Genomic DNA, 12,109 nt, shown 5'->3' on the forward strand with positions numbered 1-12,109 from the left:
GACTAAGAGATAACAATCACGTGACAACTCTAAGTGCATTAATAATTTTAACTCCTTGTGGACAGATAATGGCAAAGTGATATTATGTTATCTGTTGTTTTTCAAAAGTATTCCAAATAACTATTTTTTGAATGGTCCTAGCTAAAAATGAGTTATGATTAATTTATCAAATGATTTCTGGTTTACTACTGGATGTGATGGTGCACATTTGTAATCTCAGCGCTCTGAGAGGCTGAGACAGGAAGGTGGCAAGTTTGAGCCCAGCCTGGGCAGCTTGCTAACTTAGAGAGAGATCCTGTCTCAGAAATCCAAAACCAAAACCAAACCAAAACACAAAAGCATGCCCTAGAGAAACTGACATTATGGAGACTTTGACACAAATATATACTAATATAAATAAAATAAAATAATTCAAATCACTATGAAGACTATAGCTAGTTGTAAAGTTTACATTACTTATTAATAACAACAGGGTTGCTGGGGATATAGCTCAGCAGCATAAGCACCTGCCTAGCAAGAGCGAGGTCCTGAGTTTGATTCCTTGTACCCAAAAAAAAAAAAAAAAATAGCATGGTATTAATAACAACAAAGAAAATGATAAAAGGATATCTGCAAGGGAATCAAAGTAAACATTTTTTTAAAGATAAGGGAGGGTAGGATATGTCTGTAGGCCAAAGGAAGAAAGTGCCCAGAGGAGAGGTATTAGAAGAAAGTCAAGGAATAAGGTCCTAGAGGGAGAAAAATATGCCAAAGGCACAGTAGATAAATCTTTGGAGCCAGGCATGGTGGTGCATGCCTGTAATCCCAGCACTCACTCAGGAGGCTGAGGCAGGAGGATTGTTGCAAGTTCGAGACCAGCCTGGGCTACCCAGTGAGCTCAACACCAGCCTGAACTGCATAGTGAGAACCTATCTCAAAAAAAAAAAAAAAAAAAAAAAAAAAAAAAAAGAGCCTTGGGAAAAAATAGGGAAAGGGGTGTAGTGGAAATAATATAAAATTTGTGTTGAAAACAGAAGACATATTGAATGGCCCAGATTTTGTAAGTAAATCAGAAAGCAAGGTGATTGCTGAGAGCACATGTTAAGGTTAAGAAAAGGAGGTCAGGTCTGAAGCTCCAGAAAAGTAGCAAGTATTTTGTTTAGAAAACCTGTTCTGGAGAACTGGATGAGGTGACACACATGCCTTTAATCCCAGCACTCAGGGAGGCTGAGGCAGGAGGATTGTGAGTTTGAGGTCAATCTGGGCTACAAAGTGAGATCCTGTCTGAGGAACCACAATGACAACAACAAAGAAAACCTGTTCTGGAGTATTCAACAGTAGGTCAACATGAGATGCCTTCCAAGAAGTTTAGAGTGTCAGCAGAGGCCTCACAGATTAGAGGTCACATTTTTGGTAGTATCTAGAAGCAATCTGGAAGTAGAACCAGGAAAGTATGTATCTGTAGTCTCCATCTTGATATTTCTTTTGATTTCAGAGCCTGTAGGCCACCTCTGCTTTGACGCTCCATATCTAAAGCCGGGTGCTTCATATCCCTCATACCCTATTTCTTTACCTGATCTCCCCATTTCTGTTCATTATGTTATGACTTTTCTAGACTCTGGGGCTTGAAACCTTTGACTCATCTTTGCCTTTTCCTCTCCCTTCCTTAGCATGTTGTCAAATTCTGTCACTAAATAGGGCCTCTGAAATATTTCTCCTCACTTCTGTTCCTTTCCATTGCAGAGGTCATAATCCAGGCTACAGTAGCACCCCCTTATCTGTGAGTGGTGATCCCAAGACCCCCACTGGATATCTGAGACCACACGTAGTACCAAACTCCGTATATACTGTTTTTTTCTATACATATATGCCTATTAGTAATGTTTCACTTATAAATTGGGTACAGTGAGAGATTAACAATAAACAATTTTAACAATATACCACAATAAAAGTTATACAAATGCATCTCTCTCTAGAAAGAGTCAAGACAAATATTAATATTTCCAGACCACAGCTGACAGCAGGTAACTGGAATCTCAGACAGCAAAACCTCAGGTAAGTGGAGACTATTGTACTGTCGTTCTGTGTTTGTACCTCCGAGCTCTGCACAGTCCAGTCAGTCCTCCACACCGCTCCCAGATTCGTGGGCATGAAATGTCAGTTTGCTGAGTCACTGGTCATGTCACAAGTGTTCAAGGAACTGTCTGTGGTAGAGTCCCCAGGAAAACAAGAAGGCCCTGCAGGAGCTCGTCTCCCAATGACATGGGGCAGTTCAGGTGTCAAAGGAGAGGATTTGACGAGGCTTCCCTGAGGAGTGACAGGAGAGCAGGAGGCGGGACAGGAAGCTGGGGAACGCAGGGTGTAGGGACAGGGTAAGGAAGGAGAGGCGTTGCCAAGGACCCTAACTCAGCCCATGCAGAAGGTAGGAGGAGAACCAGGGAAGAGAGGATTTCACAGAAGTCAAGGGGGCGAGGAGGCCAAGGAGCACAGTGGGTATGGTGGATCCTTCCTTGGAAAGAGTCCACTGGACTTGTCAATTAGGGGATCAGAATTAAGGGCAGTGTCAAGTAAGTATAGAGTAGAGAGGCTTAAGGACTTGAAATAGAGTAGAGCGCTGGGGTGTAGCTCAGAGATATAGTAGCAGTTTAGTGTACACAGGGTCCTGGGTTCAATCTCCAATATTCCAAAATAAATAAAATAGAGTAAAAACAAGAAAAATAGTTTTTCTTAAACCATTGGTTGAAAAGGGAAGAGAAATGGTGTTCGGAACATACACATCATGCCTAAGGGCCTTACAACCTAAGGGCAGCCATCCTAGTGGTGAGGAGGGCTTGCTGTTAGATAAGAGGGAATTGGAGCAAGATCCCTAAGGAGACTTGAGGAGATAGAATCTAATCAGGAAACAAGTCTTTATAACCATCCTCATACTATATATGCTAACTCAGTGTATGTTATGGTTGTGTGGGTTGAGCATTTTTAACCCAGAAAGTTCCAAACCCTGAAACTTTTTGAGCGTTAACAGGCATGCGCAAGTGGAAAATTTCACACCTGACCCTTTGTGACAAGTCACAGTCAAAACAAAAATACTGAGTAACATTACCTTTGGGCTGTGTGTATGGGGTATACATGAAACACAAATGGATTTTGTGGTTTTTTTTTTTTTAATTTTTTTTCTTTATTTTAAAGAGTAAAAGAAGGATAACATAATAATAGCGGGGGCTTACCAAATTACAGACAAAGTGGTAGGAAATTATCAATGGTTACTGTTTTACATGTTGTTATCTACAAGGTAGTTTCTCAGGAAAACAGACAACAGTGAGTTACAGACGAAGTAGGAGATTATCAATAGTGGTTGTACTATACTTTGGTATCTTCAAAGTGGCTTCTAAAGAAAATAAATAGAGCTCTATATGAGTGACCTCTTGAATAATCATTAACTATTCTCAATGGTTGTTGTAGGAAACACATAATAATAAACATACATCCATTTACAAAATAGGATAGGAACAATACAAACATTACAGAGTTATGGATATATTAGTAGGAAAATATCAATGGCTGCTGTAATACGTGGTGGTATCTTCAGAGTGGTTTCTCAGGAAGACAGAGATATGCAAAAAGGATCTAACAGGTAGTTACAGCCTAAGGGTTGTCAAAAATAACATATTACTCCTCACCAGTGACTCCTGTCACTGAGGTGTGACGGCTGGAAGGAAGGCCAGGATTGAAAGAAGGACAGAGAGACTTGCACCTGTGTCTAGCAACAGGCTGTTTTCTTGTTCCTTCATAGTCATGATTACCCAGGGCTCCTCCATGGAGATGATGGTCTGGCCAGAGGGAGAGGCAGAGTATGCCCCGGGCCCCCTCATTCCTGTTGGACTAACTGGTAGGATGGGTCTGAGCTCTGGGGCCTCCGCTTCAGAGGGCAGACCAATCTCCAATGGTCACCTTTGCATTCAGGGCATGGCCCAGGGCCCTCTTAGGGCAGTTCCTCTTGAGATGGCCTGACTTTTAACAGTGGTAGCAGATGAATGCGGTCATCTAGTTCTTCTTGGGGCCCTGGGAATCAAACTTGGGGTCTGTTTCTCTTAGTGCTGCAGCAAAAGCAGCTGCTTTTTCTCAGTCTCTTTGTTTTCTCTCCTTGGCCTCTTCCTTGTCATGGCTATAGAATACTAAGGAGGCAATTCTTTTTTTTTTTTTCTGGTACCAGGAATCAAACTCATGACTTTGCACTTGCCAGGCAGGCACTGTGCCGCTGAGCTAAATCCCTAGCTCCAGTGAGGAGGCAATTCTTACTAACATCTTAAGTGAGCCATCTGGGGCAAAAGCCATTCTTTATAGCTTTTCCTCTCTAGGGATTTTGTGTTTAGATTTGGGTCCTATCCCTAAGATATCTCATTACATGCAAACATTCCTTCTCATTATGTATATGCAAACAATTCAGAAATCCAAAACACTTCTGGTCTCAAGAATTTTGGATAAGGGATATACAACCTGTATAAGATCAGGGTTGTTGTATTATGAAATGGCTAGATGAATTTTTGCAACTTCAAGGAGAAACAGCTGCATAAATCATTTTTTAAAACTCTAGAAGTTTCCTATAAGCTTAACTTGAGAGAACTAACTCATTCCTTTAAGTTGCAAAGGTATTACTCACCATTGCAATGAAAATCAGCTGGGGAGTATGAATACATTCAGGCTGGAAACTGAATTACTGGTTTTCTATTGCTGCTGTCACAAGTTGCCATAGACTTTGTGGTAGCTCAGAAGTCCAACACTGGTCTTACAGCTGAAATTAAAAAAAAAAACAGGGTTGTGTTCCTCTTGTCAGCCCTCTGGGGAGAATCTGTTCTTACCTTTCCAGCTTCTAGAAATCTCCACATTTCTTGGCTTTTGAACAGTGATGTCACATCTCCCTGACTTGTCTTCTATTATCCTCTCCTCTTTGTAACCATAGTAGGGAAATGTTCTGCACTTTAAAGGAATTAGGCTGGGCCCACCTGGCTAATGCAGGATAATCTCCCCATCGAAGGTCCTTAATTTTAATCATGTCTCCAAGTTTCTTTTGCCATGTAAAATAACATACAGATGTGGACATACCTGGGGGCTGTTATTCTGCCTACCACGTTAGAATGTGTGGTTCTTATTTTATGAAAGTTTGAAGGGGGAAAAAGAAAGGTGTTTAATGTAGGGCAATTTGATGTTTTGTACTTTTTTCCCCCTGCAGTACTGGGCCTTAAATCCAGGGCCTTCACACTGAACTACATCCCTAGTCCTGGAATTTTTTTGAGACAATCTCTCTAAATTGCCCAAGCTGAGTTAAAACTTGCCATCTTTCTGCCTCAGCCTCCCAGGGTACTGGAATTACAGATATGCTTCACCACACTCAGTTTGGTGGTTTGTACTTGAACCAGGGAAGATACTTGATCTGGTAGGTAAACTAGGCCCTAGAGACCAAGCACGTGGTACAGAGATGTAAGAAGTTACTGAGAAACAGTTTACTGGTAACTTGGAGGGAAGTTTGTCTTTTTCATCCCCTAAAGAGAAATTTGGCTCAAAAAGAAAGATTTCGGTTTTGCTAAGGAAATAAGAGATGGATATTTTGACATAAACATCTGAGTTAGAGAAAATATAATGGTAGATTGCAAGTTCTATGGATGAAGATGGCAACAGGAAAGAAAAAACCCTCAATGTTTTTATTTGCTAGGAGCCTACAGAATTAGCACATTTTACCAGGAGCACTAGGTTAGAATTTAGCACAATATATTTAGAACTGGGTTCTGAATTTTAACTGTCTTATTTCTGTTTCTCCTCCACAAGTGCCAAGTAATCAAGGATATATGCACTGCAGTATGGCGATTTGCCTTTCTGGAGCACAGTATGGCAAGTTGTTAGTGTCAAAACAGTATTTATTGGTAATATTATTCTTCAACCACATGAGCTAATTGGTACAAAGAAATAAGGTCCTAATTATAAATAACCTAAGACAATGATAGAACATAGAACTATTACAGGTTTTGAGTGTCTGCTATGTTCTAGGTGTTGTTGTAAATATTTTTTAATTTTATAGTAATTTTTTTTTTCAGTACAGGTGATTGACCACAGAGCTTAGCACATGCTAGGCAAGTGCTCTAGTGCTGACCTATATACCAGCCCTTTTTATTTTTTGAGACAGGGTCTTGCTAAATTGCTTCGGCTGGCCTTGAACATGTGATCCTCCTGCTTCAGCCTTCTGTGTAGCTGAGATTACATATGTGCACCACTGCACCTTGCTTACAGTAATATTTTAAATGATACATGATAGTAGGCTGTAGCCTGAATACTATAGGGAAAATAAAAGAGTAATAAAATATACTCTAGTATTTTCTACTCCTTTAATAAAGAAATGAGATGTCAAACATTAGTGCAGCTTTATCTGATTGCTGTTTTGCTACAGATGAAACTTAAAACATTACCTTCACACTTGAGAATCTTGTAATTCACTTGTTTTTTGAGACAAGGTCTTGCTTTGTAGTCCAGGCTGGCCTTGAACTCAGCCTCCAGAGTGCTGGGATTACAAGTGTGTGCCCCCACACCCAGCCTATAATTCACATTTTAAAATCATCTGCTTTTTCTTTATATGTCTTATTTTAAAAAAAGTAGTAAATCTATTTGTCTGAACATAGTAATGGTTTATTCTATAAATTAATATGTAACCATTATTTATTTATTAATTTTTTTGGTCTTTTTTGAGGCAAGGTCTCACTATGGAGCTCAGACTGGCCTTGAGCTCACTTTCTAGCCCACGCTGGTCTCGAACTTGCAGCGATCCTCTTACCTCAGCCTCCCGAGTGCTGGGATTACAGGCGTGTGCCACCACGCCTGGCTTGTAACCATTATTTTATTTATTTATTTATTTTTCTTTTTTGAGGCAGGGTCTCGCTATAGGTTCAGACTGGCCTTCAGCTCACTTTGTAGCCCAGGCTGGTCTCGAACTCTCAATGATCTTCCTGCCTCAGCCTTCTGAGTGCTGGGATTACAGGGATGTGCTACCACACCTGGTGTACATAACTATTAGTGTGGGTAATCTAAATAGTTTTTAGAAATGTGTAATCTAAATCCTATTTCCAAGTGAAAATGGAAGAAACTATCCATCTGACTCTACTTGTCTCACTATCATCAAACTATGTATTTTATACATCCATCTAACCATTCAACCATCCAAAAAACATGTACTGAATTCCTATTATGGGAAAGGTAGTATGTTAGGCTCTGTAAATATTTAACAAAGAAATTTTTATTTATTTATTTTTTTGGTCTTCTTGAGACAAGGTCTAGCTATGCAGTTCAGGCTGGCCTTGAGCTCACTTTGTAGCCCAGGCTGACCTCAAACTTGCAACGATTCTCCTGCCTCAGCCTCCCTAGTGCTGGGATTACAGATGTGTGCCACCACGCCATTTTTACTTTTTATTTGCAGTTTGAATTTTTTTTTTTTTTTTTTTGGTTTTTCTCCAGTACCGGGAACCGAACTCAAGACCTTGCGCTTGCCAGGCAGGCGCTTTTGCCGCTGAGCTAAATCCCCAGCCCAGCAGTTTGAATTTTAATTGTCATTCTTTTTATTAGCACTTGTGAACGGCTGGTACATCAGTTGCCTGTCCTCTTTGGCCTCTTTTCCTTCTATTTAAAATTTGTATTCAGGTAGGCGTAGTGGTGCGTGCCTGTAATCCCAGCACTTGGGAGGCTGAGGTAGGAGGACCACCATGAGTTCAAGGCCAGCCGGCACTACATAGTGAGATCCTGTCTCAAAAAAAGAAATAAAATTTGTATTCTTCTTTGGTCTACAGTGAAAAGTCTCCTTTTCATCCCTGTCCCCAGACACCCTTTTCCCAGAGGCAACCAGTGTGTTATTATTTATCTTTCCAGATATATTTTATGTATCAAGCAAATATGTATATATAGTAAGCCTCCCCTGAGAACATTTTCTGTAACTGTCATTGTTTTTTACTTATTATGTCTGCATACTATTTCACTGCATGGAATATGTAATAATGGGTATTTTCATTGGTTTTAATATTACGCTATTGCTAATGAAGCCAACATAAAGACTCCTATTGAAATACATTTGTGGCCTATCTTCCTACACATGGAATTCTAGTGCACTTGTAATTTGGGGTGGATATTGTCAAGTTACCCTCTATAGAGGTTGTTTCTGTTTCCCTCGACTTATCAATAGATGACAGTGATCTTTGCTAATCTCCAGGACGGAGAATGTCATCTTGGTGTACTTTTAATCTGCATTTCTCTAATTATAAGTGAAGTTGAGAATCTTTTTATGTGCTCTAAAGGCTGATATGTTTTTGTTTCTGTTTTCTTGGGTTATTATAAGAATGCTTTGTATGTTAGGGAAATTGCAAATGTTTTTCTCCAACTTGATAATTCTGTTTCAGTTTTGTTTGTGGTAGATTTTGTATCAGAGCTTTTTAATTTTTATCTTCTGGAATCATGTTTGTGAAATCTGTGTTTTATGTTCCAGTCGGCTTTCCCCATTCTGATAGTTATTTTTTTGTTTTTTTAGTTAGTTGTTGTTGTTTTTTAAAGAAATTCTTCCATGGTTTCCTCTAGTACTTTTCATGATTAGCAAATGTTCTTAACCAACACACATTCTAAACTGTTTTGTGCAGAGGATCAAGCTCCCTGTTTCAATTTCTATCTGAGCTAGAACAGCAAACCAGTCCCAGGGAAATGCAGAATAGTATTAGGGAGCGTACATTCTGGGAGCGTATAAAGACTAGACTGCGGGCTTTTCTGCCTCCAGATTGTATGATTTGGGGCATTCTACTGAAGTAACCTCTCTGACTCTTAGTGGGTTCATCTGTAAAATGGAAATGATCAGGGCTACTTAGTTTGAAATATGTATGAGATGATTTAAAGCTCTTACCACAAGCCTTTGACAAATTGGAAGCATTCATTAAATGTAAACTACTACTGTGATAATGACAATGGCCACTGTGAGAATTCTTCCATTTTCATCTACCACTTCATAAGTCATGGTTCTAATCAGAAGAGGTTGAATTAAAAACGTGGCAACATTACCATTTGAGCATCAACAATTCAATCTCCTCTAAGCACCTTAGTTCTCAACCTCTGCTGTACATTAGAATCACTTGAGTAGGTTTTTAAATTCCCAGTGCTTGGGTCCCTACCCTAGAGGCCTGAAGCCTGGGGATGGCTTAGGCATCAACAGGTCTCAAAAACCCCTCAGGTGTTTCTAATGGGCAGTGGAAGTCTAGAACCACCGTTCTAACACTATGCCAGTGTACATCAAAGTTGGTTTCAGATACAAAGGAAAAATCCATTGCTTCTAAAGAACAATATGCAGTATGGAAATTATTTTTATAGGTAAACTGCCATGAATTTGTTAGGAAGACATTAAAAGGAGAACACAGATGAGTTGAGACAGGTGTCAGATAGAGATATATCAGGAAGATTTACAAAGTTATAGGTGTTTCTTGTGTATATTGATAAGGTATCAAAGTTCAGGGCAGCTATACTTCAAATACTTTTATAAGACTGCTAAGAAGAACATGAACTACATCTGTTAGATGTATTAATGGAACAGAGGTAGGACTTAAGCCAGCTGTTTGATTAGACACATTTAAGATTTTTAATACCACATTTCTTTACCGGATAATTCTCAAAAATAAATTAGTCTCTGATAATCAACAAAACATACTTACACGTACTTTAGCAGTTCAGGAAGGATTTGTAATGGTATTTTAACTCATTTATAGAGTGTGAGTAGGGTATACAAGAAAATTTGATATAATTGAATCTAAGGAAAAAATGGTGTAGTCTAAAAGGACGAGTCTGGAGGCCTAGATTCCAGCTTCTGAGCTTCAATTTCCTCAGGTGCAAAGTTAAAAAATTAACAGTTCCCAAAGGGTCTGTTTCAGCTCTGATTACTGTCTCATCAGACCACCCCTTTCTTATGTTAGTTAGATAACAGAAGACAAGAATAGTATTCTAGCTCATACTTTTGAATCTACCCAAAGCAATGTAACTTAAAATTGATAGTTATCAAAACTACACCTTGATATTAGGTTAGTGTATACACTGTGAGGCTGGCATATTTGCAATTGTGTTATCTTTACCCAGCATCTTGTGATTGATGAGGATATTTTAGAGCACAGCTTTCTGTGGATAAATCATGCCCCATGGATAACTCCATGTAGGAAGAGCCTTCTACATTTTCTTCACATCTTTCTAGTTCTTGTTTTGCATTCTACCTTACTCAGGATTATTACGACCCACAATTCCTGTGCTGTTTTCATCATCTCTTACCTATAGGCCTGTACTTTTCTTGAGGCAAGGACACATTTCTGTTGTGTCTCTTGCATGAGACAGTACATTGCCTTGGTTCCTAAGTTTGTTTGTTTGTTTTGGTTTTGGTTTTTTGGTACAGGGAATCAAACTCAGGACCTTAGGCTTGCCAGGCAGGCTCTTGTGCTGCTGAGCTATACCCGCAGCTGCGGGTCCTAAGTTTGATAAATGTTTAATTGAAATAATTTTTAAAAATTAAATGATTTTAATGTCTTTGTTTTCTTTTTTTCTGTGCCACTTTAACAGTTTCTTTTATTTCCAATTGTTTTTACACCAAGTCTCATTTCATGGCAGTATCTTTTAATTACATTCTGGATACACCAATGAACTTTTCACTCTCAAGAGCCAAGAAGTGGTAATTTATAAAGCAAGGAAGTAATCATGATAGCAAAATACAGAAATAACACCTTAGGTAAGATTTTGGTAGTACATGTGAGGCGATTTAGGTAAGCTACAAGTTTGATTGTTATAAACACACTGAAGCTAAACTTGGATATGTTAATTATAATTTTCTAAACTTATTCTGAAGTAATGAAAATATATAAAACATTTATTAAATACTACAAGTCATTGAAAGAAACCCCATGTATGCAACTCCCAGAACTCAGTTGTAACTGTATGGACATTTTAGAATGGTCGTGAGAGAACTGCATATGACATTATTTGATGAAATAGAATATAATTTCAATTTTGTTTATGTAAGAATTCAACTGTTTAAAATTTGTACGAACATTTGTGTGAAAATTTTAGTAACAATTCTGAGTCACTGCTAGTTTCGAAATTTTTTTTCTCATTTAAGTCACATACAGCATGTACTTTAAAGTTGGTTTCAAAAATGAAAATTACTGATATGAAAAAGTCGCTCTAGGGGAAGTTTTAGCAGTAAATTCAAAATCTATAAAATTCTAATTGAATTAAACATTCATCTTTTGCAAACTATTTACAGGGGTGTAAATATTCCTTTTTAAAGGGCGTGTGGGGCTGGGGATTTAGCTCAGCGGCAAAAGCGCCTGCCTGGCAAATGCAAGGTCGTGAGTTCGGTTCCCGGTACCGGAGAAAAACCAAAAAAAAAAAAAAAAAAAGGGCGTGTTACTTAATTGTAAATATGTCGAAATCGTACAGGAATGATGACATTTTCTAACGTACTTTTTTTTCCCCTGGGCCATCTAAATCTTTGACTAAATTGCCCCAAGTAGTATAGAACTGGTATCGAGGAAGGTATTTTCTGTTCAAGAGCCGTGTTTACGCAAGCAAAACATGTTTAGAGATATGAATTCCAATTTTGGAGGAAAATATCAAAACATTCTTATTTCTCGCTCTTCCCTCTTCCTATCTTTAAAATACAATTTAAATCGTAACTGGAGTCCCTCTCCCATCGCGTAGCCAAGCGCTGGTGCCCGGCTCGAGGACGCAGGCTGCGCTGTGTCAGCCATGTGTTTATGAAACCCCGGCGCTTTCCCCAGATCTTCTGGCTGATAACCTCAAACATGGAGGATGCTTCTGATTCTTCACGAGGGGTTGCTCCATTAATTAATAATGTAGCTCTCCCAGGCTCTCCGCCGTCTCTTCCTGTATCAGTGACAGGCTGTAAAAGTCATCGAGTAGCCAATAAAAAGGTAGAAGCGAGAAGTGAAAAGCTCCTCCCTACAGCTCTTCCTCCTTCGGAGCCGAAAGTAGATCAGAAACTTCCCAGGAGCTCCGAGAGGCGGGGAAGCGGCTGTGGGACGCGAACCCCCGCGGGGAGCCCGGCTGCGGCAGCGGGCGGCGCGGC

General features: G+C 39.3%; 1 protein-coding gene across 1 annotated transcript in view; it reads left to right on the forward strand.

Moving 5' to 3' along the window:
* Window positions 1-12,015: 12,015 nt before the first annotated feature.
* Baz1a (bromodomain adjacent to zinc finger domain, 1A) overlaps window positions 12,016-12,109 on the forward strand; it is a gene marked incomplete in the record, with an annotated part of 95,000 nt that continues 94,906 nt past the window's right edge. Inside the window, 1 exon segment of the mRNA XM_013510376.1 lies at window positions 12,016-12,109.

This window comes from Chinchilla lanigera, unplaced genomic scaffold (assembly GCF_000276665.1).
Source record: "Chinchilla lanigera isolate Chin_1 unplaced genomic scaffold, ChiLan1.0 scaffold00008, whole genome shotgun sequence".
Taxonomy (NCBI): domain Eukaryota; kingdom Metazoa; phylum Chordata; class Mammalia; order Rodentia; family Chinchillidae; genus Chinchilla; species Chinchilla lanigera.